Consider the following 25,483-nt stretch of genomic DNA (forward strand, 5'->3'; position numbering starts at 1 on the left):
TTTGTATTAAATTTCCGCATTAGGTAATATTATATATCCATTCCTGCTTTGCTTATATTTCCCTCAGATTCTCTAAATCTTTTTGAACAGATCCATCTCTTGCATATAGCACATAGTTAAATTTATTTTGTAACACATTCTGAGAATCATTTTACCTTAAAATAATTTACTTTTATTAAAAACAATAAAAAAGTAAAACAAGAAATATTCTGAGAAAGAGTACATGAGTTTCATTAAACTGCCTGGACTGCCCATGGCAAAGTACAGATGGGAAGGCACTTCATAGCATGAACACCTGACGTGGGAAGGCCTCCACATCCCTCACCCCACTGGAGCAGCAGTAGCATCACTTGTGAACTTCTTAGAAAACCAAACCACAAGGCCCTACCCTAGACATTCTCAAAAAGAAATTCTGGGAATGAGGCCAAGCAACATGTACTTCTACAAACTTCTCCAGTGTCTCCGGTGCACACTGGAGCTGGAGAAGCACTGAGCCAGGGAAAGCAATGGTGGGTCAAAACCGTAGTATGTAGTGGTTTCCAAAGATCATTCAATCAATGAAGAAGTATGGATAAATATTGGCTGACATCTCAGTTCTGGGAAAAATGGTATAGCATAATGTTCTGTATGTAAATGTCAATGGTGATAATGTGTGTGTGTGTGTGATGTATATATAATGTGTGTGTAGATAATGTATATATAATGCGTGTAGATGATGCATATATAATGTGTGTGTATGAGAAACAGAAGGGTCTAACACATAATCCATGTCATCATGAAAGCTTCCATCCACTTTAGAGGTCCATTTACCCAGTCTATCCTCAGGAAATATGCATTTTATAGAGGAGTCAGAGAAACAAACAAGCAATCGAAAAACAATAATAATGTCCATTATACAATGATGAATAGTATGTATGCTAAATAATCACAATATTGTATGTATTCTAACATTCAATTGTATTGCTCAGTATTTCTTTTTTTTTTTAAGATTTTTTTTTTTTTTATTGGAAAGGCGGATATACAGAGAGGAGAAACAGAGAAGATTTTCCGTCCAATGGTTCACTCCCCAAGTGACCGCAATGGCTAGAGCTGAGCCAGTCCAAAGCCAGGAGCCATGAGTCCTTCCGGGTCTTCCATGTGGGAGCAGGGTCCCAAGGCCTTGGGCCGTCCTCAACTGCTGTCCCAGGCCACAAGCAGGGAGCTGGATGAGAAGCAGGGCTGCTGAGATTAGAACCGGTGAGCATATGGGATCCCAGCATGTGCAAGGCAAGGACTTAAACCACTAAGCTATCATACCAGGCCCCTGCTCACTATTTCTTAAGATATGTCTTACATTTTATGATTGCCTGTTTAATTAAAAGGGTTTTTATTTAAAGATTTCTTTATTTTTATTGAAAAGACAGATTTACAGAGACAAGGAGCAGGAACAGAAAGATCTTTCATCCACTGGTTCACTCCCAAATGGCCACAACAGACAGAGCTGAGCCAATGTGAAGCCAGGAGCCAGGAGCTTCTCCCAGGTCTCCTACATGGGTGACAGCAACCCAATCACTTGATTTATTACCTGCTGCCTCCCAGACTCTGCAGTTGCAGGAAGCTGGAATAAAGAGATAGTGCCAGGAACCAAACCCAGGTACTCTGATATGGGACACACGTGTCCTAATTGACATCTCAACTGTTAGACCAAACACCCACCCCTGGTCAACAGTTTTTCAGATTAAAGGAAGCAGAGTCAGTATTCAGTACTCACAATAGAACCAAGGCAAATACTACTGTGTACTCACTAACATATGGCAGAGAGGAATGTGCTAACACCCAACCACTCCCCAGGATCCAGGAGTAAAGCACACTCACTGGGTGCTATTGCTCTGGAGCAGCCGTACCTGAATGGTTGCCCAAGAGCCTGCTCTAGTCACCAGAACCAACCTATCAGGTTGGGCTACTGACCACCCATTCCCTCACTTTTCTCATTACTGAAAAAAACCCAGAGCAACTTCCAGCACATAGTAGGCATCAGGGAAGTATTAGCAGAAGAAATGAATAATTGCTGAAAGTCTGAGGAACACGCTGAGTCCCAAGAGCATCTTCTGAGTTGTGATAAATTTAGAGGATGAAGTACCTGCTGCCTGCAATAAGCTGCTGATGTTTACCACGAATAAAGTGAGAGATCTGAATAGGCTAACACCTGTCAGATGTTTCCTACATGAAGATCACTTAGATTTTTTTAAGACATGAAGTGTGGACTTTTCATTTATTTTTTCTTTAGTAGGATTTTTTGTTTGTTTTGTTTTTGCTTGTTTTCCCTTTTTTAGCTTATAGTCAATACTACTAGCACTTACCACTGGGTTAAAAGAATTTGTAATCAAAAAACAGAAAACAATAAACCAACCTTGCAAGTAAAGGAGTTACAAAAGAGTTACAGTTCAACTACAACATATTTTAGACTTGAGCATAATCTCCCTCCTTTCCCCCCAAAAGAAAATAATGAAACAAAACCTTGAAATTTCACTCTGGCTTACTTTTTAGGGCACGAGTTTGAATAACCCTCAGAAGTTTTTGAAATGCATAAAACTTTACCTAAGTCCCAAATCACCAATGCACTGACTAAAGGATGCTGCAGCTAATTAGGTTGGAGCTCTAGCAGTCATCTTCATGTTCAGGGAAAACAAACAACAATTCTGAAACTTGTAAAAAAAAATAGGAAAGCCTGAGTTGGACTTTAATTTTAAATTAAAGGAAACAACATACTACCACACTGGTAAGCCATCAACATTTGCAGTTTGAGCAGAAGGTGTAATGTGCAAAAGCAGGCTCAGTGCCTTACAGATCTGTTGTTTATGATGTGATTAAAGCAGCCTCAGGATCTCATTACTCCAGAATAGAACCTCAGCAACACAAATGGAGGGAAAAATAAAACTGGAAAGAATGGGATGGAGTAACCAGCTGACATTAAGTCAAAGGGTCGGAAGGTCGATGGCATACTTGGGCTTGGGATGGGCAAGGCTTACCATCTGTCAGAGGTGTGAGAGAAAGGACACTTCCACAAGTAACAGGTGTCATTCAAAATGACATCAAGGCTACAGAAGTGTTCCCAAAGTTTGATTTATGATCATCTTTCTTAAAAGTTCAGAATGTGAGAGAAATTTTCAGCCTGAGAATGGGGAATGATTTGTAGAATTTTCCTGAAGGTTTTTTAGTAAAAAGTCATGGCTTGTATGAAGCAAAATGGTTTGGTTTGAATAACAGAAAATGTTGTGATGGTCAAGGAAAATTGCCAATGATACATTTCAATACTTAACTATTTCTAAATTCTGCCACATAAGATGAAAAAGTTGAGGCAACCCTAAGTAATTAAATGGGAGTAAATGTGTCAAAAGGTGCTAAACTCCTTACTTTTTTGAGAAACAGGCCTACACTAGAGGGACAGAGAAGAGGAAGTGGGTTCTAGAAGTAAAATCATGACATACAGTAGACCTGCTGTGATCTATATAGCACTCATCCCATACAATTGACTCCATTAGACTCTTTCCCATACTTTCGACTCTCCCCAAAGCCTTTGCAGAGACTGGCACAGTTGACGAGGGGTTTTGGAAAAATTCTATCAGTTGTGCTAGCTACCCTATCCATCCAAATGGATGCTTCAGCCATGAACCTACTGAGTTAAGTAGGCTGAAGAATGAATGGCATACAAATGAGAACTAATTCCTTCTTTGTTCACTTATGCTTAATCTACAGCTTATTTACTTTTTGAAGCACCTCATTTCGAGTGTGCGATTCCAAGGAACCATCAGGATAAGTTACAGAGGATAACTCTCAGGTTTGTTCCTAGAAGATATTTTGCCACAAAGAGCAGTTTTGCTTCCATGCATTTGTACACTCTGTGGCATGAAACCTGGCCCCTCCCCTCCAACATCTCACTCCCCCTCCCCCCGCCCCCTGCTCAAGAGTAAGTAGATACAGAAGAACTGCAAAGAGCTGGGTCCCTCATCTTCAGCAAGGTTGGCTCCGACTGGAATGCAGCTCATGCTAAACCAGAAGGAATTTTTAAGCAACGACACTAAAGCAGAAACCTAACTGTATGGACTTTGGCAACACACGAAAATGAAGGAAAACGAGCAGGAGATATCCTATACAGCACAAAGGCTCAGAACTAGAGAGATGTGAACGGGAATTCAGGCTGCCACTGCCTGCTAGTGTAAACTTTGACAAGCATCGTAACTTCCCTAAGTTTCTGTTCCCTCCTGTATAAAACTGAGATATTCAGAATTCCATAGGAATGTTGTGAGGATAAAGCTATACATAGTTCACAGGCTCTAAATCAACATTTTTCTATTTTAAGAGCCTTGTGTGAAAAATATGTCTTGGAAACAAGCAGTTGCCACATGTCAAGAAAGTGTTCAATGAGTGGCTATTGATAAGTGAATAAAACTCATTTCAGACCTTATTTCCAGGTAAGGCTAGGGCTACAGATTCATATACATGCTCTCACCCAAAATGAATACATGAATACATGAATACATAAATAAATGAATACATGAGCCATTTATATCACCTCTAACATCTTATTAATACAGGCTCCCTGACCATCCCAGACCTAGCTTTCTGAATATACCCAGGTAAGGCTGAGAAGCACTGCCTCTGTCAGGACTGACACAGGCAGTAACGAGCCATGAGTCTCTGGCCGGAGGAATTTAATGACTGAAGAGGTGGGATATGGGGGTGATGCCCAAACTGATTCCCTAACTTATGATCACTGTCTGGGAACTGGAGCAGATGGCTAGACCGCTCTGCCTCAGGTGAGCAAGGATCTCCGTGTGGCTAGGCAGGATCAGTCGGCAGGTTCCATGAATGTGAGAGAAAAAGTTGAGTTTCAGAGCTGCAACCTGGTTTTAAGGCACTATCCAGAGGTCAAGAAGGCAATAAATCAAGTCTGAGAGAATTGGGCGAGAAAGAAGCTAAAAACAGGTTGTGCTGGTTCAGAGACCCAAAACCTAGAGGACAAGAGACTGGAGAGAAACAGGAAAGAGAAGCCTTGCTAATATTTACTGAGCCTCTTCAGGGTAAGATAATGGGTTGTCATTGTAGATGCTGCTTTGGCTTATGCTGGATGTAGTTTTTGGCTAAGTGTCCACAATGCAGTGTGGCGCAGCGCTCCGTGCACTTACTCCTTATGGAGGCTGGGATGAGGCTTTCTGCAAAGTTTCTCCCTCCTGTTAACATAAAGAGACAAGAGGGGAGAAAAGAAAATGAAAAGTTTCAGGGGCCATCTTTGAAATTTCCGTGAAAAATAGGACAGAAAGCCCCAGGACATTTGCTTAGACAATAATTCTTAATATTTTCAATCAGGAATGGGCTATTCAGAGTCAATAGGCCTAGAACCCCAGTGACCAGATAGCTTTGTCTCGGGGGAAGCTGCATCGTGTCCTATCAACCAAGGATTTCGGAGCTGGATGGGTACCAAAGTTTTCACTTTTTCATTAAGTATTCAGTCTTTTGAGCCCTATTTCCCAGCAACATCTTACTCCTCAGAAGTTGACATTTAACATATCTGTTCTTACTACAGAAGAAGTTGGGGTGCAGAACAACTGCCTTCCACTCCCCTTGCTATCTGAGGGCAATGCTTGGCTCTGTACTGGTCCTATCTTTATACAATTGAGAGAAAGGAAGCCCGTGCCAACAAGGACTCCCATGACCTGGCAGCAGCTCCCCTCAACCCGGGTGACTCCTCTTTTTAAGTTATTTAAGTTTTCCTCCATGCCATGCTCTGTCTCCTGGGCCTTTCTATGTGCTGTTCCCTCTGCTTGAAACACTCTGTACCTCCCTCCATGTCTCTTTCTCCTTCCAACCTCATTTCTGACTACCTGATTGCCCCCATTTCCTGCAGCTCTCAGAAGAGGCCCATCTCTGATAAGCAGTAAGTTCTGCGTACCCATCTTGTTTTTGATTATGTTAATAAGCACACTTACAGGAAGCTTGTTCCGTGGCTGCTTAACCAGTTATGAGGCTCAGCAATGTTAGCAACCCCCACCCACCCACCCAAATGTGTTTGGGGTGGTAATGAGTGCGTCTCTGTTGAGTTTGTGCTGACTCCTGCTTGAGAGTTCTGACTGGAGTACAGCCATATGGGGATAAAGACCCCAGTGACTGTACACATGAGTTCAGGAAATTCAGAGAGAGACATACTTAGAAAATGTCAGTAGGTCCATTGATATCAGTAGGTCTTAATGCCTTCAAAGTGGCATTAAGAGTTATTAGCAGATGCCTGTCCTTTAGGATGACAGTTCCTCAATATCTTTCCAAGTTTCTGACATCTTAAGGAGTTGGAAATATGTTGGTCTTAAAATTAACTATCTTCTAACTCCATTAACAATGTTTTGCCATTCCTAGTGTATAGTCTTCCCACAAGAAATTAGTCATCCTTGACTTCCCTGATGACAAAAGAGCCATAAATTACACTTGGTATTTCTCAGGAATCTTTGATGTGAATAAATATCAGAAGATTCATCTGAAAGGAATATGATCAAATGTTATATTAAATTTTTTCTGAATATGCAAGCAACTACAAATGCCATGTCAACATATTCCACAGTTGTACCTTCCTATTACTATGTGAGTAGTAAGTTGTCAGGAGAAACTAATTATCTCTTCAGATAGAATTACACAAACATGACCTTCACAAGCTTTGTAGAATGATTCAACCAGTTAACTCAGGTCTCAGCTTAAGTATCGTTTTCTTTAAAGTGACTCATCTTGGTAAACAGGTTTTTAATTAAAAAGGAAAATTATGTTTGCATCCCTCAAAGATAAGCAGTAGTAGAGACTAATTATCTAGATCCTTTATTTCTGTCTCTTTGGCACCAATTACCAAGAAAACTACCTGAAGGGTCATTTCTCCCACATTCATCATTTTCACTTGAGGAGAACTTAGCAATTCATAAAGCATGTTCACATATACATGATTTAATTTGATCTTCTCAATAGCCTTCAAGACAGGCATGAAGAATTATAGTTCATGTTGTTTTATAAACTAAGATGCGGAAACCATAGTAAATACATAGTTTGTGTACAGTGCCTTGCTTAGAAGCATATAGCTAAGAGTTGCGATTTTCAGTCTACCTCACTGTTGTCATCACGATCATCATCATCATCTTCATCATCATTAGGGGTAAATTTCAGTTAAGGTTGCTTGATGCTTAAGATAATATTACAAAGGAACCATGGTCTTACAGTGTTCTTATAGTAGAGCGCTTCTCAAGCTATATTTGTTAAAACTCTAGACAACCATAGTGGTGAATGGGAAACCACTGCAGGGAACAAAGACAGAACACTGAAATATCAGCCCCAACTAAGAGTTGTTTTTGCATTTTTGTTTTGTTTCCTAATGTCTTCAATATATCTACTGGTATTTCAAGTAAATCATCTTTCAACTATTCCACTACTTGGGGCAGGTATTTGGCCTCATGCTTATGATGGCAGAAACATGTCAACATCCTATATTGGAGAGTGTGGGTTGGAGTTCTGGCTCCACTTCTTATCCAGCTTCCTGATAATGTATACTTTGAGAATCAGGTAATGATGATTCAAGTATTGTGGTTACTGCCATCCAAGTGGGAAATCCAGGTTGAGTTCATACCTCCCATTATCTGGGGAGTAGACCGGTGGATGACAGCTTACGCTCCCTTTCTCTCCCCTTCTCAAGTAAACATTTTTAAATGTACTCCTATGCTTATAAAAAGAAAAGTTTGAGACCCAAATAAACTAGTCTCCATGTCTTATTTTGTTTATTGGAAATGACTTACAAATATCAAGTATTTTCCATTCTCACAACCAGCTAAGACTGAAAACCAAGCAATTCTTTCCATACCTGTCGACTACTCTGTGATTTGGATAAAGGTTAAAACTCTCAGGCCCAGTGCAGTAGCCTAGTGGCTAAAGTCCTCGCCTTGCAAGCCTGGGATTCTATATGGGTGGCGATTTGTACCCTAGCAGCCCCACTTCCCATCCAGCTATCTGTTTGTGCTCTGGGAAAGCAGTTGAGGACGGCCCAAAGCCTTGGGACCCTGCACCTGTGTGGGAGACCTGGAAGAAGCTCCTGGCTCCTAATTTCAGGTCAGCTGAGCTTCTGCTGTTGCAGGTGCTTGGGGAGTGAACCAGTGGAAGGAAAATCTTTCTCTCTGTCTCTCCTTCACTCTGTAAATCTGATTTTATAATAAAATAAATAAATCTTTTTTCAAAAAAGTGAAACTCTCAATACATTATTTCATCTATGTAGAACATTTTCAAATTTTACTGTGTATCAGGGTTACCAAGACAATTTGTCACAAGTTTCTAAATCTTACACTCAGGGTTTCTTAGTCAATAGAACTGATGTGCGATCTGTGGTTTTTCATTCCCAATTTTTCATTGCAGAGAATACTGCTGAACTGGGTACCAGTTACAGAATGCTATGCAACCGAATCGAATTGACTATCTAGTTGCACACTTTATTTCATTCTGGGATAATAATAAAAGAAATTCTTTCTTCACAATTTACAAGCCCATCAATACCATCAGTATTGCATTACATCAAAGATCCTGAGCCCTCCATAGGGCATATGATGTTCACATTCTACACATATCCACTTGTCTAATCTCTGAGTTTACCTGCAGGTGCAAGAGCAGTTCACACACACACACACACACACTGCCACTTTTCCATCTCAATGCCTGGCCTCTCTTCTGATTCTGTCTGGGACTTTCACAAGCCTACAAAGCCTTGGTCGTCCCACACATTTGTGTGTTAGGGATACAGAATCAACAGTCCCACTTCTCAGGGGGTGTCTGTCAAAAAGTGAAGATAGGAATCTAAGGATAAATACTTGAGCCTTCCTCTTTCATAGTGGGGTTAGTTTTTGAAACTGTCAAGTGCATCTTCAAAGTCCTTAATGAGATGGATATCCAGTTTTTCACTCACTCACTCACACATCCCTTGTTGGCATTCCTCCCATTCCGCTTCACTTTCTCATTAGCATTTCCAGGAGATCACTTCCTAAGTATACTAACTAGATCTTAAGTTCTCACCAACTGTTAGGAATGAAAACTCTATCCCAAAGTCCTTCAAATTCTCCCAGGTGGCACCCACTTTTGCCTACCCTGCAGCTGTATATCCCAGAGTTTTATTCATAGGTCTTTGGGGGTGGCAAATGCAAGTTAGGTATATTTATAGGTGTTAATAAACAAATGATACAGATTGTTGCTCATTAACGTAGCAAAAATAGAGACCGTTGACTCCTGTGAGGATATTCATGAATCATCACTCATCCACCTTAGTAGTCACTCCACAGAAAGAGGTCCAGCTTCACCAGTATCAGATCTGGAGATGCCAGCTGAAAAATGACATTGTGCATATTTTCAGGGTGCCACTATAAAAAGCCTCTGTCAATTTTTAAAAATAGATAAGTCCTTCTGTGCTATCAACACAAGATTAATTTTCAGCAAATATTTGCATTTTAGGAGTGGGTTGGCAATCAGTAATGCCATTGACATTCATTAACTGCAGTGTAAATTTCAAACGAAGAACCAACTGAGAAACAATAAACTTGTCCTCATAATGAAACGAAATAATGGAAATAGATCTCTTTGGTTAAAAAAAAACAAGTAAATGAACCAAACTTTACTCTAAATAATAAAATTACTTCATGTACTTCATTCCACTCATTGTTGGTGACTTAATTTGTTTCTTTAAAAATGAAACAATTTGGGCCCAGCACGACAATGTAATGGTTAAGGTCCTCCCCAGACGTCCACAAAATCTGGGCTAGCACAGGCCAAAGCCAGCAGCCAAGAATTCCATCTGGATTTCCCGTGTGAGCGGCAAGAACACAAGTAGTATGGCATCATCTCCTGCCGCACAGGCATGCTAACAGGAAGCTGGATCCCAAGTAGTAATGGAACTTGATCCCAGACATTCTAACATGGATAAGAGCATCCTAAGCAGTGGCTTAACTGACTGTGCCACAACGCCCATGCCTGGAAAAACCTGCCATTTTACAGAATCCGACTTAAAATTCAGTCATCATGTATCCTACATCTACTTGCAGTCTTTCTGTTAAAGCCAGAATTGTGTTTTCCCAAAATAACATTGAAACACATTATGATATGTTTGGAGACAGGACCTCTGGGGGAAATTATGAGGGCTGTAATGGTGGGTTCCTAATCAAACGGAAATGGTGTCCTTACTAGGGGACATACCAGGGAGCAATGACTCCCTCCCCTTCTCTCACACACCCTGCTTCTTTTCCCACACACACAGTACGGCCACATGAGCACACAGTGAGAATTGGCACCTTGTTCAAGCCAGAGATTTTCTGCCAAACACCAATCTTGGTAGCACCTCGATCCAAGACATTCAACCTCCTGAGGGGAGAAAATTTAGTTTCTCTTCCTTAGGTTGCCCAGGCTAACATATTTTGCCATGGCAGCCAGAGCAGACTAATAAACCTCCTCCTGTTTTTCTGAACACATTCTTTTTCTTAAGTCAGTGAAGTAGGGAAAGCATATGTTGGAACTACCCTATTCACAGCTGGCAACAAAGTTAAACCTTGATGACTAGAACCAGGGCCCCTGCAGTGGCTCCAAGCTCAATTTCTTATCTGTGGATGAACACATCTTATCATCAGTGATCCTCCCTCAGCATGGAGCTCTCCTCATGATTTTAAAAAGGCAGCTGAATATGTGTGAGAGGCCAGTGCAGTGGGGTTGCATGCTGATCTTCTGCCTGTGGTACCAGCATCCCTTATAAATGCTGGTTTGAATTCAGGCTGCTCCATTTCTGATGCAGCTCCCTGCTAATAGCCTGGAAAAGCAGTCACAAGGAATTAGACCCATAAGAGAAACCCAGAATAATCTTCTGGTGTTCACTGTCCTGCAGTGATGGACTTAGTGCATGGAGCTGATAATAATACGCAGGGACTGCCGTGATGGTCAGAGAGCTGAAGTTTATTGCCAGCATCGGACTTTTAAAAGAAGGTTGTCACGTAGACATCAGAGGAGGGGGGTTTGAGCCATTCACATTTCAACAGCAAGACAGTCCCCTAATACAATTCGTTTGTCTAGTAGGTTCCTTCCCTGAATCTGTTAACCTGTGGATTAGGGAATGTCCTATTTACCCCCTTGTTAACTGGTCCTGTGTGGAGAGCTCTCTGACCCGCCGAGAAAAACTCTCACACACACCGTGTCCTTTTCCGTGGTGCTTCATCCAATCAACATTAAGGTCAATACAGCACGGGTAAAGCACACCAATCATAACGCAGAGTACTAACCCAGCACGCGGTAAGCACGCACCAGGGGCCAATCAGGATGAAGTTCCGGATCCTGCTAGGCCTTTTCCTCATGACCCTGGCATACAGCCAAGGCGTCATCTTAGGGCTGAGCAGCCGAAGCTCCCAACAGTCCTGGGGCCCTCCCGGAGGAATTTCAACCAGCTCTGGCAGTACACTGGCAAAGATTCAGGATGTCTTCCCACATTCTGCTCCCAGCTTCAGACTTGCCACTCCAGCTGTAGTGACCATTTGGGGAATGAACCAGCACATGAGATCTCTCTCTCTCTCTGTCCATCTCTCTCTTTCTTTCTCTTTCTTCCTATCTCACACTGAAATTCTGACTTACAAGTAAAATAAATCAATCTTTTAAAAAACTAGAGGAAATAAGATTTTTTTAAATGGGCAAATGAAATCGAAGCACTTTTCTTTGCTCCTGTTAGCCCCAAAACAACCTTCATTCATCGTTCACCAAACACTCTTCCTGAAACTGTAGCTTCTCGGGCTGGCGTGGTAACCTAGTGGTTAAAGTCCTCGCCTTGAACGCGCAGGGGCACCGGGATCCCACATGGGCGCTGGTCCTAATCCGGCCGGCCCCACTTAGCACCAGCTCCCTGCATGTGGCCTGGGAAAGCAGTCGAGGATGGCCCAAAGCCTTGGGACCCTGCACCCATGTGGGAGACCCGGAAAAGCTCCTGGCTCCTGGCTTCAGATCGGCTGAGCTCCAGCCATTGCCGCCGCCTGGGGAGTGAACCATGGACGGAAGATCTTCCTCTCTGTCTCTCCTCCTCTCTGTATATCCACCTTTCCAATAAAAAAATAAAATAAATCTTAAAAAAAAAAAAAACCAAAACACTGTAGCTTCTCAATCTTAGCACTATGTAAGCGCAGGCAGGCAGCAGTGCTGAGCTGTCCTGCATGCATCCTATTAGCGGAATCTCTAGACTCACAAAAGGCTGCTGGCTCCTCTCTCTCAGCCTTGACAACTTAATAGCCCTCCAGACACTAACCAGTGTGCCCAGGGACACAAAATCACCCTGCTTGAGAACTACTCTTAAATCTTCAAAAGTTACGAATTTATACTTTTTGGAACTGTCAACTTCCTTCAGCCCTTTGAGGTAAAAATAAGACACGGTGAAAAATTATTTCCTACTCAGATATAAGCATTGGGACAGCCCCTGTGAGTCTAAGAAGAAGGATATTATTTGGGGATACAACATATCCGTCTTTTGCACTGCATGAACTATTTTTCCTAGAGACATTGATGTTAATGTGTGTGTGTACATGTAGGATAGTCATGAATTTTGACATGTGCATATGCCAATAGATCTATGTAACCAATGTCACAATCAAGATACAAAGCACTTGAAAGGAATTCTTTCTTACATTCAAATTTTAAAGGCAAGCACAGTTACTTGGCTTCAGGGAAAGCCATGTGTTGTATACACATTCATTATAAACATACAAAAATAAAGGGCTTTAATAGGCATGGGACTTTGCATTTATAATTATTTACAGAGATTGTCTATGAATGTTTATTGTTTCTCTTGCAAACACCTCATTATTGCTTTAAGAAATCACTTCAAAGATAGAATAACAGGAAAGGGGTTGGGAAGTAGTTAGATAAAAGTCGAGAATACATGTCCCACTGTTTATACCTTGATTCATTCACTGTAGTGCCTCTTATACTACCCCACCAGTCTAGTAGTGCCCAACATCAAAAGGTTTGCATTGCCCCACATCTGTCTGCCATATTGCCCAGACCACGTTCCTCCCATCTTCCTCCCCACTTCTAGTCCTTCCTGTTCTATTTCATCTTTCTGTAGTCTTGGTTTTGGCAAGCCAGAAACCAGTCCCTGGCTCCTCGGCATTCACAAGATAAACTCTGAGCTGCATGGCACCATCCTCCGGGGTGCCACCTGCTTGTATTCAGGTGGACCACCACCTGGAACCCCTCTCCAGATTCCTGGGGCTCAGCCTGCTTGTCACACAGCCAGCAGGGTTGTGCCTGTTTCATCTTCCCAATCTCAAGCACAACAAGTGCAGTTGCCTAGATCTGGAAAAGGGGTGTTAGAAATATAGCTGTTGTAAAGAAATAAGAATGTACATCTAAAGTTTGAAGTTTGCAAGGACTTCGACTATTGTTCAGAAACATCAGTGATGTCTGTGGATGAGGATGTCACATAACTTTAAGCTTTTATTATGTATGTTTGATTTACATGTTGGGTATACAGCATGGCATGCCTAGGTGACTCTTTGAAAAGAACAAACGTATTCATCTTTTTCCAGGTGTGGATGAGACGGCAGAGGGAACAGATGAGCTGGGAAGATCAGCACCAAATACATCATTCCAAGAGTAGGGAGAGATATAAAGGGGAGGAAAAATGCATTCTGGCAGCTACAGTAGACACTCCTGCACCACCACCACCACCACTCCAGCACCAACCAGGCAAGTCTACAGAGGAGAAGGGTGCAGAAGCTGCGGATCAGTGTCTCACGAACAGTCCTCAAACAAACGAGAGTTCAGTGCTGACTTCCTTGTTCTCTGGACGGGTGACTTTGAGAATGGTCTCTGCTGAGTTCCAAAGCTCCCAGGGAAATCCAGCTTCAGTTATCCATCTCCTAGTAATTTGCTCATTCTTGTCCCCTGGTCTGGCTTCTTTCTCTTCCTCCTCATGTCCCCATTTTTCCTATTACAGCTTTCTGACATTACTTCCCAACTAAACTATTTGCTTTCAAACCCTAATCTTAGGATCAAGTGCTAAGGAAACTCAACCAATGCTGGGTATGTATCACAGAAGGCCTGACCTAAACCTGGGTGTGCCAGAGTCTGGGAAGGACTTGTCCTTCATGACAGGAGTTCTAAGGGCTGTGATAGAAGCCATTTAAAGTCTTAACTAAGAGAATGAACTTGTGGCAGTAAGTTGGAGGGGAGGGGAGAAATGGATTCAGTATAAGCAAGTGGAAGCTATTCCTTTAGACAACTCAGGAAATGTTTAGAATCTGTATGTGCAACAACTTTTGAAACACATGCATAGTTTTTTCATAATACACAAGTTCCATGAGAACTTTGACAAGCCTTTGTGGTAGAGAAGCAGCACTGGAACAAAAGTGGAACAAGCCTTAGTGCCTAGTAACTGTTCAACATTTTTGTACAAAAGCTAACAAAACATTTAATCTAAGCAGTCTCTCAGTAGACAGGAAAAACTTGAAAGTTCATTGGATGTAGAGATAAGGACAGGAAAACAGTCTAGAATGCTTCCAGTCTCTAGGCTTGAATAGCTAAGCGAAGGTTGGTGTTGTGTACTAAATATGGAACATAGTTTCAAGAAGGCAGGGGATAATGAGTTTGGGGTATAATGTTCCTGTGAGACACCTAATTGATGCTGAGTAGGTAGTTAGATGTACTAGTTGGATGCTGGGTCAGAGATGCGTGTTTGGGTCCCATCCAATATAGACACTAGCCAGGTAGGTTCTCCAGCCACATGGGAAACACGACCCCGAAGAGCACCATATTCTCCTACTTACCAGCCAGCCTACTGCGTGCCAAGAATTGTATGCAGAGTTTAATCAACTCTTTAGAATAACTCAAAGAGGTATGCTATGTTATCTTCACCTTACAGGTGAAGAAATTCAGGTTCAGAAAGACAAAGTAACTTACTCAAGGCCATTCAACTAGTAAACAGCTGCAGAAGAATCTGTTGACTCCAAGTTTCATGTTCTTAAGAAGCGCTAGGGATGGCATCGTGGTGTAGCAGGCAAAGCTACCATATGGGATTTCAAATGGGCCCCAGTTTGTGTCCCAGCCACTCCACTTCTGATCCAGCTCCCTGCTAATGCACCTAGAAGAGCAGCAGAAGAGAGTCCGAGTGCTTGGGTCCCAGCACCCACAGTGGAGGCCTGGAAGAAACTTCTGGCTCCTCCTGGCTTTAGTCCGAACCATCCTTGGCTGCTACAGCATTTGGGGAGTGAACCACTGGATACAAGATTCTCTCTCTCTCTCTCTCTGCCTTTCAAATAAATTAAATCAATCCTAAAAAAAAGGAACATGAACAAAATGTGATTCTGTAAACTATATCTCTCAGTCTCAGCAGATTGTACAAATGGCACAATAACCAGAAAAAAAGATCTTTCAACTTCATGGTACAACTACTCCCAGTGCTGCTCAGATGCACAGCTTTCTTTCCAAGCGGTCCCCCTGCTGGCAACCGAGGGAGCATAACCCTGTCTGAGTCAGTTTTTCTCTATGTACAGCTGCCTTCTTCTTTGTTCATTTCATTTAAGAACAATAACTATGGGTCCCAGCAGCGTGGCCTAGCGGCTAATGTCCTCGCCTTGAACGCCCCAGGATCCCATATGGGCGCCGGTTTTAATCCCGGCAGCTCCACTTCCCATCCAGCTCCCTGCTTGTGGCCTAGGAAAGCAGTCGAGGACAACCCAAGGCTTTTGGACCCTGCACCCATGTGGGATACCCAGAATAAGTTCCTGGCTCCTGGCTTCGGATCAGCATAGCATCGGCCATTGCGCTCACTTGGGGAGTGAATCATCAGACGGAAGATCTTCCTCTCTGTCTCTCCTCTCTGTATATCTGACTTTCCAATAAATTTTTTTTTAATTTTTTTTAAAAAAAGAATAATAACTATGATTATTGTTTGTCAATGGTTTTCTTAGATAATGTGCTATGTAAATTGCAAAATAATTACTATATCCTCAAAACTATATAAACCATGTAGGTAGTACTCCACAACTTGGTTATTCCTTCTTGTTTTAAAAAAAGATTTACTTCATTCTTATTTTAAACTTCACAGTTACAGAGAAAAGACAAGACAGAAACAGAGAGATATTTCATCTATTGGTTCACCCCCCAGATGGCTGCAATGGCTAAAGCTGGGCCAGTCCAAACCCGGCAGCCTGGAGCTTCTTCCCACATGGGTGCAGAGGCCCAGAGACTTGAGTCACCCTCCACTGCCTTCCCAGGCCATAAGCAGGGAGCTAGAATGGAAGTGAAGCAGGCAGGACTCAATCCACCACTCATATGAAGGTTGTGCCACAGACAAAGGTTAAGCCTACTGTGCCATGGTGTCGGCTCCCTGATTTTACCCTCTGTTTTAAAAGCGTAGGAAACTTCTTTGGGTTGGCCAATGCTGCTAAATTCTGAAAATGCAAGCAAGCACAATTCATAAAAGACAGTGGTTAGAATTTATATGGCCTCATCGTCTAGAGGTGAGGTAGTATGATTTCACATGAGCTAATTTTTTTTAAATACGTTTGCCAGTGTTGTGCTAATGGTAGTTTCTTAGACTGCTTCTCAATGTGTGGGTGGGCATCTCACCTGAGTCATAGAAATTTGCAGAGATTAGGCAAGCTGGCAACTTAGTGAGGTCATTGTTTTTGACAGCCACTATAATTCTGCAAAGCGCAGAGCCCAAGACACGTTCCATGGACCAGAAACTGGACCAGAGAAAGAGGCCCTTAAGCCTACTGGAACTGTAGTCAGTGAAGTTCACCTGGAACCTGACCCTGCCTTGACCCTTAGGCCCTCCTGCACACTAGCCAAAGTACACTTTCGTCATCACAGCACAGCTCACACTTAGCACTGCTCAGAGAACACATCAGGATCTGTCACTGCTTGCCTCTGCCTCTTATTTTGCTTTTCATGTGTCTCTGGGACCCTACTACTTAACCACAACAAACCATTTTAGCTCTGTTAAGATCTCATCCCTTTCATTTTCACCTCTAGGCTTTTGCATATACTATGCCCTCTGTCCTGGACATTCCCATGTAACACCCCAAACTGAATAACTTCTGTATTTTTTATCTTCTTCTAGGAATCCTTTCTTTACCCTTGAGACTGGGTGCACTTTCTAAGACACTCTACTCTCGGCCTTACTCTGAAGGTTATCCTTCTGTGTTGTAATTTCCCACTGACTTGACTGCCCCTCCCTAGCTGTAAATGGAAAGCTTCTTCAAGCAAGAGATAGACTCTGTCCAACATCTGACCTCATGAACCAGAACTACCTGATCAAGTTACCCCTAAATTGCTGATCCACAGAAACTATAAGACAATAGATGACCATTGTCTCAAATCACTACATTTTTGAGTAATTTGTTGTGCAGTAATAGATAATTAACCCCCCTACTAAACCTATGTGATTTAAAACAACACATTGTTTTATCTCACAGACTTTCCCTTGATCCTTGTGGCATCAACTCAGGTCAAGGCAGCATCATTTAGCTGATAATTGGGGTGACTGTGAGGGTCCAATTTACCTTCACCCTTATGTCAGGCACTTCATGAACTAAAAGCACAACTTCAACAATTGACCACAGTGTCTGTATTTGGTCCCTCCAGAACAGTCATCTCATAGTAGATGGGCTTTTTATAAGGCAGTTGGCTGTGACCTAGCTTCACACATATCATGGAGTCATTCCTGTCCTTCTATTGGTTGAAGCAGTAAGAGTCCCAGATCCAAGAAAAGGGAATGCAGACTCCACCTCTTGATGCAAAAAAACCTTCAGAGTACTGCAGGATTTTCTCCCACCCAATTACTAACCAGGCTCAACCCTGCTTAGCTTCCAAGATCAGATGAGATCGGGCATGTTCAGGGTGGTATGGTTGTAGAAAAACTGGAGGATTTTCTTAAGAATTTTATGTTACTGATGTATAATTTGCATTCACTAAAAATTCACTTGTGTTAAATATACAGCTCATTGAGTTTTAACAAATGTGTGCATTCTTGTATCTGCCCTTACCACAGTTAAAACAGTGTTTTCTTTGTTCTAGAAAGTTCCATCCTGTTTTTTTTTTCTCTTTTATTTTTCAGTCAACATGTTCACCAAGCAGTTCAACAATAGTCTGCTCTCAGATTTGGGTACAATTTTATATAATATACAGTTGATTTTGCTTACACTTGGTTTCTTCACCTACCTAAATCATTCTGTGACACATTCATGGTTTTTTTTATGTGTCAATAACTCATCCTAGAGGCAGAGCAAGATGCTGCAATGATCATCTCTTTATAGACACACAAATCTGAACAAATATTTACATATCAAGCAACTTCACAAAAGCTAAGGAAGCCAGGTTAGAGACCACAGAGCCTGGTTGTAGTGTAGCAGTAAGAAATGGTACATAGAAGAAAGCAGGTAGGAAAGCATGGCCCACATCACCCCTCTATTTCCAAGTAGCACAACAAGGAGAAAGACATCTTGCCTACATCTCAGAGATAGGAAAGAAATTTCATTACAAATCTTAAACATGAAACCAAGCTCCAGGCATCCCATGATAAAAGCCAGGGGGCAAACAAGGAGAGTTTCTGAAGACTAAGCTTGTCCTTGGCCAGATGGCAAGGAGATTACCTGCATCATCATTCCCCTAACTTCAGAACAAAGTGGAGCAAGACCTTAACTTCTTGGGCAGAGGCAGAAAAGGAAGCTTACATCTTTTGCCTTGAAGTTCAGGGCCAGGCCCATCAAGATGAAACCCAAAAGCTTCCCTAACCAAAGCTGTTGCCAGTATACAGAAATTCTCTCAAGGTGCTGTGCCCAGGTGAGATGGGATTTTTTAAAGATGTATTTATTTTTTATTGGAAAGTCAGATTTACAGAGAGAAGGAGAGGCAAAGAGAAAGGTCTTCCATCTGCTGGTTCACTCCCTAAGTGGCTGCAACAGTCAACGCTGAGTCAATCTGAAGCCAGGCACCAGGAAATTCTTCAGGGTCTCCCATGTGGATGTAGAATACCAAGACTTTGGGTCATCCTCTACTGCTTTCTCAAGACAGTCAGGGAGCTGGGTGGGAAGTGGAGCAGCTGGGATACAAACTGGTGCTCATATGGGATTTCAGCTCTTGCAAGGCAAGGATTTAAACACTGAGCCATTGCACTGAGACCGGATAGACTCCTTTCAGTGTGTATCACTACCAGCCCCATGTGGGCCTATCATGCACACCCAAGACTGAATGAGACCTGGTGGCTATGAGATCCAGTTATGACCCAGCTTAGTACCAGCCTGGTCAGCCAAGAAGCTAACTTTATTCCACTCCTCCAAACTTTAAGAACATCCAAGCAGCATACAACTTCCTTGGGATTCTGTGAGAGGCTGACAAAGTCCAACCAAGGACAGGAGTTAACAATCCCTGTCAAGACAGTGCCTGCAGAGTATCTAGATCTGATTCAGTGCCAAGTGTTGTCTGTGGCCCCATTAGAACAGACTTCCATCCCAGGCAGCATCACCTGTGGCTGGTTGCAGTGACCGTGGCCTGTAAGTCTTCCTCAGTAGCCAACAGCCCACAACAGAGTGTAGAATTTGTTGCTACCTCCATATTGCACTGATGTTGGTAGGCTGTACAATCAAGTGTGATCCAGCACTGTAGTGTTGGTGGTAATAGGACTAGCCATCTGGAATTATCTTAGCAACAAGAAGAGATATGCAAGGTAGACTAATACTTTTTTAGACACATCCCATATTTGTTCTGACCCAATACAACTGCAGCTTGGAAACAAATCTGTGCTTGGGGTATCAACTAGGACTGAATCAACAAAAGAACATCAATATGGACTTGTGGTAAGTTTCAACATGCAGTGCCATCTAGTATTAAAATAGCAAAAATGTCCAGAGCACACAGAAAATATGCCCCACTGCCTAGAATTTCTGCGAAGACAGTCACAAATGTCACTTTACTAACACTTGGAAAATAACTAATTGTTCAATGTAGAATGTTTTATTGCCACCAAACATCAAGAATTCTCAACTAAGGGCCAATGTTATGTAATAGCAACTGTCTGTGACACCAGCATTCCATATGCGTGCCCCTTTGAGGCCTGGCTGCTGCACTTCCAGTCCAGGTCCTTCTAACGTGCCTGGGAAAGCAGCAGAGCACGGCACAAGACTTTGAGCCTTTGTACCTATACGTGTGACCCTGAAGAAGCTCCTGAATCCTGGCTTTGGACTGGCCCAGCTCGAGCTGGGAAAAATAAAATAGACTAAAAAGATTAAAACTAAAAGAAAGAGCTGATTATTTGAAAAGATGAACAAAATTGACACACCTTTAGCTGTATCGATCAAGGGGGAAAAAAACAGAGAAGTCTCAAATTAACAAAATCATTTTGTCCATTTTTTGAAAAAGAACGATTACATGCCATAAACTCTGATAACCTAAAGTAAATGTTCAAATTCCTGGCCACACTTCACTTAGCAGACCTGAATTAGGAAGGAATATAACACCTAAATAGAGCAACAAGTAGTGAGATTCAATCAGTACTAAGTCTCCAGGACTAGATGGTTTCACTGCTAAATTACATCAAATATTTAAAGACAACACAAGCTCTCTTAAATTATTCCCCTAAAAGAAAGCAGTTATTTTTACTTGCTTTCTTTTTTTTTTAATATAAACTGGATAATGAAGTTCAGTTACACTCCAGCATAACTGAACTGAAAGCTGTGAAAAAAAAATTTTTTAAAGATTTATTTATTTTTATTGGAATTTCATATTTACAGAGAGAAGGAGAGACAGAAAGAGAGATCTTCTGCCCACTGGTTCACTCCCCAAGTAGCTGCAATAGCTGGAGTTGAACCAATCCAAAGCCAGGAGCCCAGAGCTTCTTCCCAGGTCTCCCCATGAGGATGCAGAGTCTCAAGGCTTTGAGTCATCCTCGACTTCTTTCCCAGGGTACAAACAGGGAGCTTAATGGGAAGTGGGGCGGCTGAGATATGAACCAGCACCCATATGAGATTGCTAATGGGCTGGACCCACGAAAATGTTTCAAAACCATTCTAGGACAACATTACCTTGACACCAAACCCAGACAAGGACACAATGGAAAAACAAAGCAACAAGCTAACCTCCTTAATAAACAGATACTAACATGCTCAACAAAACACTCATATGTCAAATCCAATAGCACACTAAAACATGAATCACCATGATCAAGTGGGATTTATCTCATGGATGCAAGGATGACTTAGCCACAAGGATGACTTAGCCACATAAATTAATAAATGTGATACATCACACAACAATAAAATGAAGCACATTAGTCATGATCATCTCAAAAGATGCATGAAAAGCATTTCATAAAGTTTAACATTTTTCATGAAAAAAACATGAAGGAACCATTTGGTATGGAAGGGATATATATACATAATATGATAAAAGGCTTCTATAACCAGTCAATGGGTCACATTACATGGAATGGGGACAAGATTAAGGCTTTCCCTCTTGGGGAACAAGTCAAGCATGTCCACTTTGATCTCTTTTATTCAACTTAGGACTGGAAGACAAAGTCAGAGCAAGTAGGCAAGAGAAATTAAGAGTACTTAAATTGGCAAAAAGAAAGACACGTTGTCACTTTGTGTAGGACATGTTCTTACATATAGAAAAATCCCAAGACTTTTAAAAAAACCTTCATTATAACCAAGTTTTAATAATTAGGAAATTAGCAATACATAATGTTAAAGTGGCCACATCTTAATCAATATACAGTATTGTCTGCAAGGTTTCTGTTTGGTTGTTTTTGTTTGTTTTTTTAGTCTTTTTTAAAAAATGTTAGCCATTCTAATGAGTATGTAGTGGCATCATAGTGTGGTTTTTGTTTTCCTGTCTCTGATGACTGACAATACTGAGCATCATCTCATGTGTCATTTGGTCATGAATCTATCATTCATCGAATGCTTATTAAACTGGCCATTTTATTTTATAATTCAGCTTTAGAAGCTATTTATAAATTTCAGATATCAGTCTTCTTGCAGGCATATGTATTGAAATATTTTCTTCCAAACTGCTGATGGCTCTCTTGTATTTACAGAGCAGAAATTTTGAAATTTGGATAAAGCATGATTTTTTGAATTATGCTTTTTTCTTCCTATATAAGAAACCTTTGACAACCCAAAACCACAAAATTTTCTCCCATTTTACTGCAGATGTTTTATATTTTTAGCTTTGAAATTTGGGTCTATGATTCATTTTGAGCTAATTTTTGTATAGTTTTTGGTCAGATTCTAGGCTCAATGTTTTCCCAAATAGAACAACCATAGTTACAGAAGCATATGCTGAAAAATGACCATTCCAGGGGCCATGTGGTGGCACATCAGATCAATCCTCTGCCCTGCGGTGTTAGCACCCCACATGGATGTTAGTTCAAGTCCTGGCTGCTCCACTTTCAGTCCAGTTCTATGCTTATGAAAGTGGTGGATGGCCCATGTCCTTGGGCCCCTTATTGATATGGGAGACCCAGAAGCAGCTCCTGGATCCTGGCTTCAGATCAGTTCAGCTCTGGTCATCACAGCCATTTGGGGAATGAACCAGCAGATGGAAGATCTCTTTCTTTCTCTCTGTAAAATCTACTTTTCAAATGAAAATAAATAAATCTTTTTTTAAAAAAACAAAAAACCTATTCTTTCCTCCTTGAGTTGGTCACCTCAATAGTTTTGACCAAAGTAATCAACCATGTAAACCTATTGTCAAATTTTTTTGCTGTGTGTTATTAATCTTTATGTTTATTATCTGTGGTCATATTTTTAAACTATAGCATGCACACAGGCAGTTCATTGTGGCTGCATGCTTTCATAATGCCATGCACTAAATTCCTCAGGCACAAATATCATCACCCGGCCAAGGTTTCTGGGACAGAAAACTGGTGCTGGCTCACAGTTCTAAATTCTCCCTCCCTCAGATAAAAACAAAGTGGTTGTACAAGTAACTTCAAAAATGAGTTAGGCAGAGAAGATAAGAGTGAAGAAAAGATATGTGCTATCTTTTGGCTAAGGTTCTAGGTATTCAAGCAAACTAAGATGAAAAACACAAGGTGGGGTGAGCCATCAGTAATGGCACAGTGGGTTAGGTCACCACTTGAGAAACCCACATCTGAATTCAGAGTCCCTGGGTTCACGTCCTGCTTCCCCTTCCAATCCAGCTTCCTGCTAGAGTTCCTGGGAAGACAGAAAATGATGGCTCAAGTAGAAACACATGAAGATTTTAAATAGAGTTCCTAGCTTGCTGGCTGGCTGTCTGTCACTCTTGATCTGTCTTTCAAATATAAACACACAAAAGCAAAATCAGGTGAATTTCAAGGACATAGCACCAGACTTAAGGGACAAATTGTGACCCTTACAAAGATTGTAAAGTGGAGACAGTTCTCATTTATAATATTGCGACATGACAATGGACATTGGGTCAAAAAAGAATGCCCTCTGTAAGTTTGTCACCATGCCTCTTAAGGATACTATAAATTGCTTTGCTCTCAGAAGAACAGATTACTTTATGATATTTTCTTTTCTTTTCTTTTCTTTTCTTTTCTCTCTTTCTTTTTTTCTTTCTTTCTTTTTTTTTTTTTTTTTTGCAAAGCACCAATTTAAATGTTTGTAATTTGTCAGAAGTAAGGTTTGGATAAGAAATTACATCACAGTTTTTCTGTTTCTCAAAACTAACTTTGCTTCAGGAATGCCTGATTTATTAGAAGTTAGAACCATTTTGCCAAACCAATAGTTCATCTGCAGTTCAGATCTCTAGAAACGATGATAAGATTTAATGTTAATACTTCATTGATTGCTTCCTTGGGGTCTGCTTGTAAAGACAGTAATCCAGTGAAAACAGCTAGCAATGCATACAGATATGTCTACAACTTTAAAAAACATGTATTTTTTTTTAAAGACTGATGTAAAATGTGGTATAAAACGTTTAGTAATTGCTCATACCAGATTCTTTGTGGTTTCGCCAGAAACAGCATATTTGGGTTTCTCTGTCCTAGACACTTTCCAACCTCTGTTTCTCCATCATTCAACATGGCAAGGCTAACAGAAAAATCAAGGTCAGATGAGGAAAAACGGCAAACGGTTTCTATCTGGTTTCACTCTTGGACCACCAACTGGCAAACATTGTCAGAAAAACTACACCCAAGACAAATGATACGGCAAAAGCACATTTTTTGACGATGGGCCCAGGCTGTAGTAAAAGAAGCAGGCCTAAGATTTATAGGAAATGATGTGGGAATGAATTCAAAGTGTGGAGGACTCGCGAATTGTTTTGCCATTTGACTTTAAAACTTCATGCTTTGAAAAAATATATGGTGGTAATTTTTTTTGTCCTTCTTTTGTCCTGTTTTACCCATCAGTCCCAAAGTACTAAGGAACACCAAGTATCTAAACACTTAACCAGAAACGCAGGTCACAGAAATCATTCGTACTTGACATAGAGCCCTCACAGAGAGAGGTCTGTAGACACTGTATCAAACTGTTCATTCTTGGATGACGGTTACTGATGAGAAAACCTCTCCCACCCAGTCAACGAGTATCTGTCTGCTTCAGTTCCCTTCTCTTATTATGTGTGATGAGTATATAACACGACATGGTTCAAAACACGTGCGATTAGTTATCCAAGAATTCAACAACGCCAAGCAGGTGACCTTACTAATAGAGCGAAGGCGGAAGAGAGCTTGCCTCCGTCTTCCCCTCACAAACGAGGCTGTATTTGGCAGATGCAGGGGTTCCGGTGACGTATGAAACTGTCTTGAAGCAGACAATGGGAAAGAAGGCAGTGCAGCGAAGACGCCTGTGTGCGGACAGAATTAGCCTGGTGGGAAATGGGCGGCAGTCGGCGCTCCGCCCGGACGCTTTGCCTGAGGCGGCCACCAGGTGGCGCGCTCAGCACGACGTCGCTCGCGGTGAGGACGCCGGTCGCCGTGGAAACCGAGGGCGTCGCTGCGGCGGAGCAGGTTGTCCTGGCCCGAGGCAGGGACAGTGGTGCGCGCAGTGGGCCCACGGCCGGGTGTCCGCGCCTGGAAGTGGTCCACGGGATGTGGGGAAACCAGCTGGCCCCCTCGCCGGTCCCCTGACTCCTTCCTAGCTGACCCTGTAGAGTGTCAGCCTCCCCATCTTCTCCGCCTGGGGTTTGGCCCCAGAGAGGTCCAGGGTCCAGCCCCTTGGTTTCCTCACCCATTAGGGGCTCCCGGGTGGGGTCTCACTTAGAGTTATCCCCTTTTAACCACCCACAGGGAGCGGCGCAGACTTTTTAAAAACTGAACAAAATGTGAACCCATGTCTCTCTTTCAGCTTTGCAGTGGAAACTTTGGATGGCTGCTTGCCTGTCTTAGAGTACCTGCCCTAGGAGGGTACACTCTGGTGTGACTAAGGTTTGTGGCCTTCCTGTCACCCTCACATGGTCCCGGTCCGTAGCACATTGATGCCCTGGCCCC

At 41.9% G+C, this 25,483-nt stretch overlaps 2 protein-coding genes across 2 annotated transcripts in view; one reads left to right on the forward strand and one right to left on the reverse strand.

Annotated features, from left to right (window-relative positions):
• SYTL2 (synaptotagmin like 2) overlaps positions 1-25,483 on the reverse strand; it is a 171,045-nt gene that overhangs the window by 128,566 nt on the left and 16,996 nt on the right. The gene's annotated exons all lie outside the window — the stretch shown is intronic.
• Positions 24,949-25,483, forward strand: part of CCDC83 (coiled-coil domain containing 83) — a 44,502-nt gene continuing 43,967 nt past the window's right edge. Inside the window, exons 1-2 of the mRNA XM_040964158.1 lie at positions 24,949-25,031; positions 25,341-25,420. The gene's annotated coding sequence lies outside the window, so the exon portion shown is untranslated. The remainder of the gene's footprint in view (positions 25,032-25,340; positions 25,421-25,483) is intronic.

Source organism: Ochotona curzoniae, unplaced genomic scaffold, assembly GCF_017591425.1.
Source record: "Ochotona curzoniae isolate NIBS_2020 unplaced genomic scaffold, NIBS_Ocur_1.0 scaffold_3223, whole genome shotgun sequence".
NCBI classification, from domain to species: Eukaryota; Metazoa; Chordata; class Mammalia; order Lagomorpha; family Ochotonidae; genus Ochotona; species Ochotona curzoniae.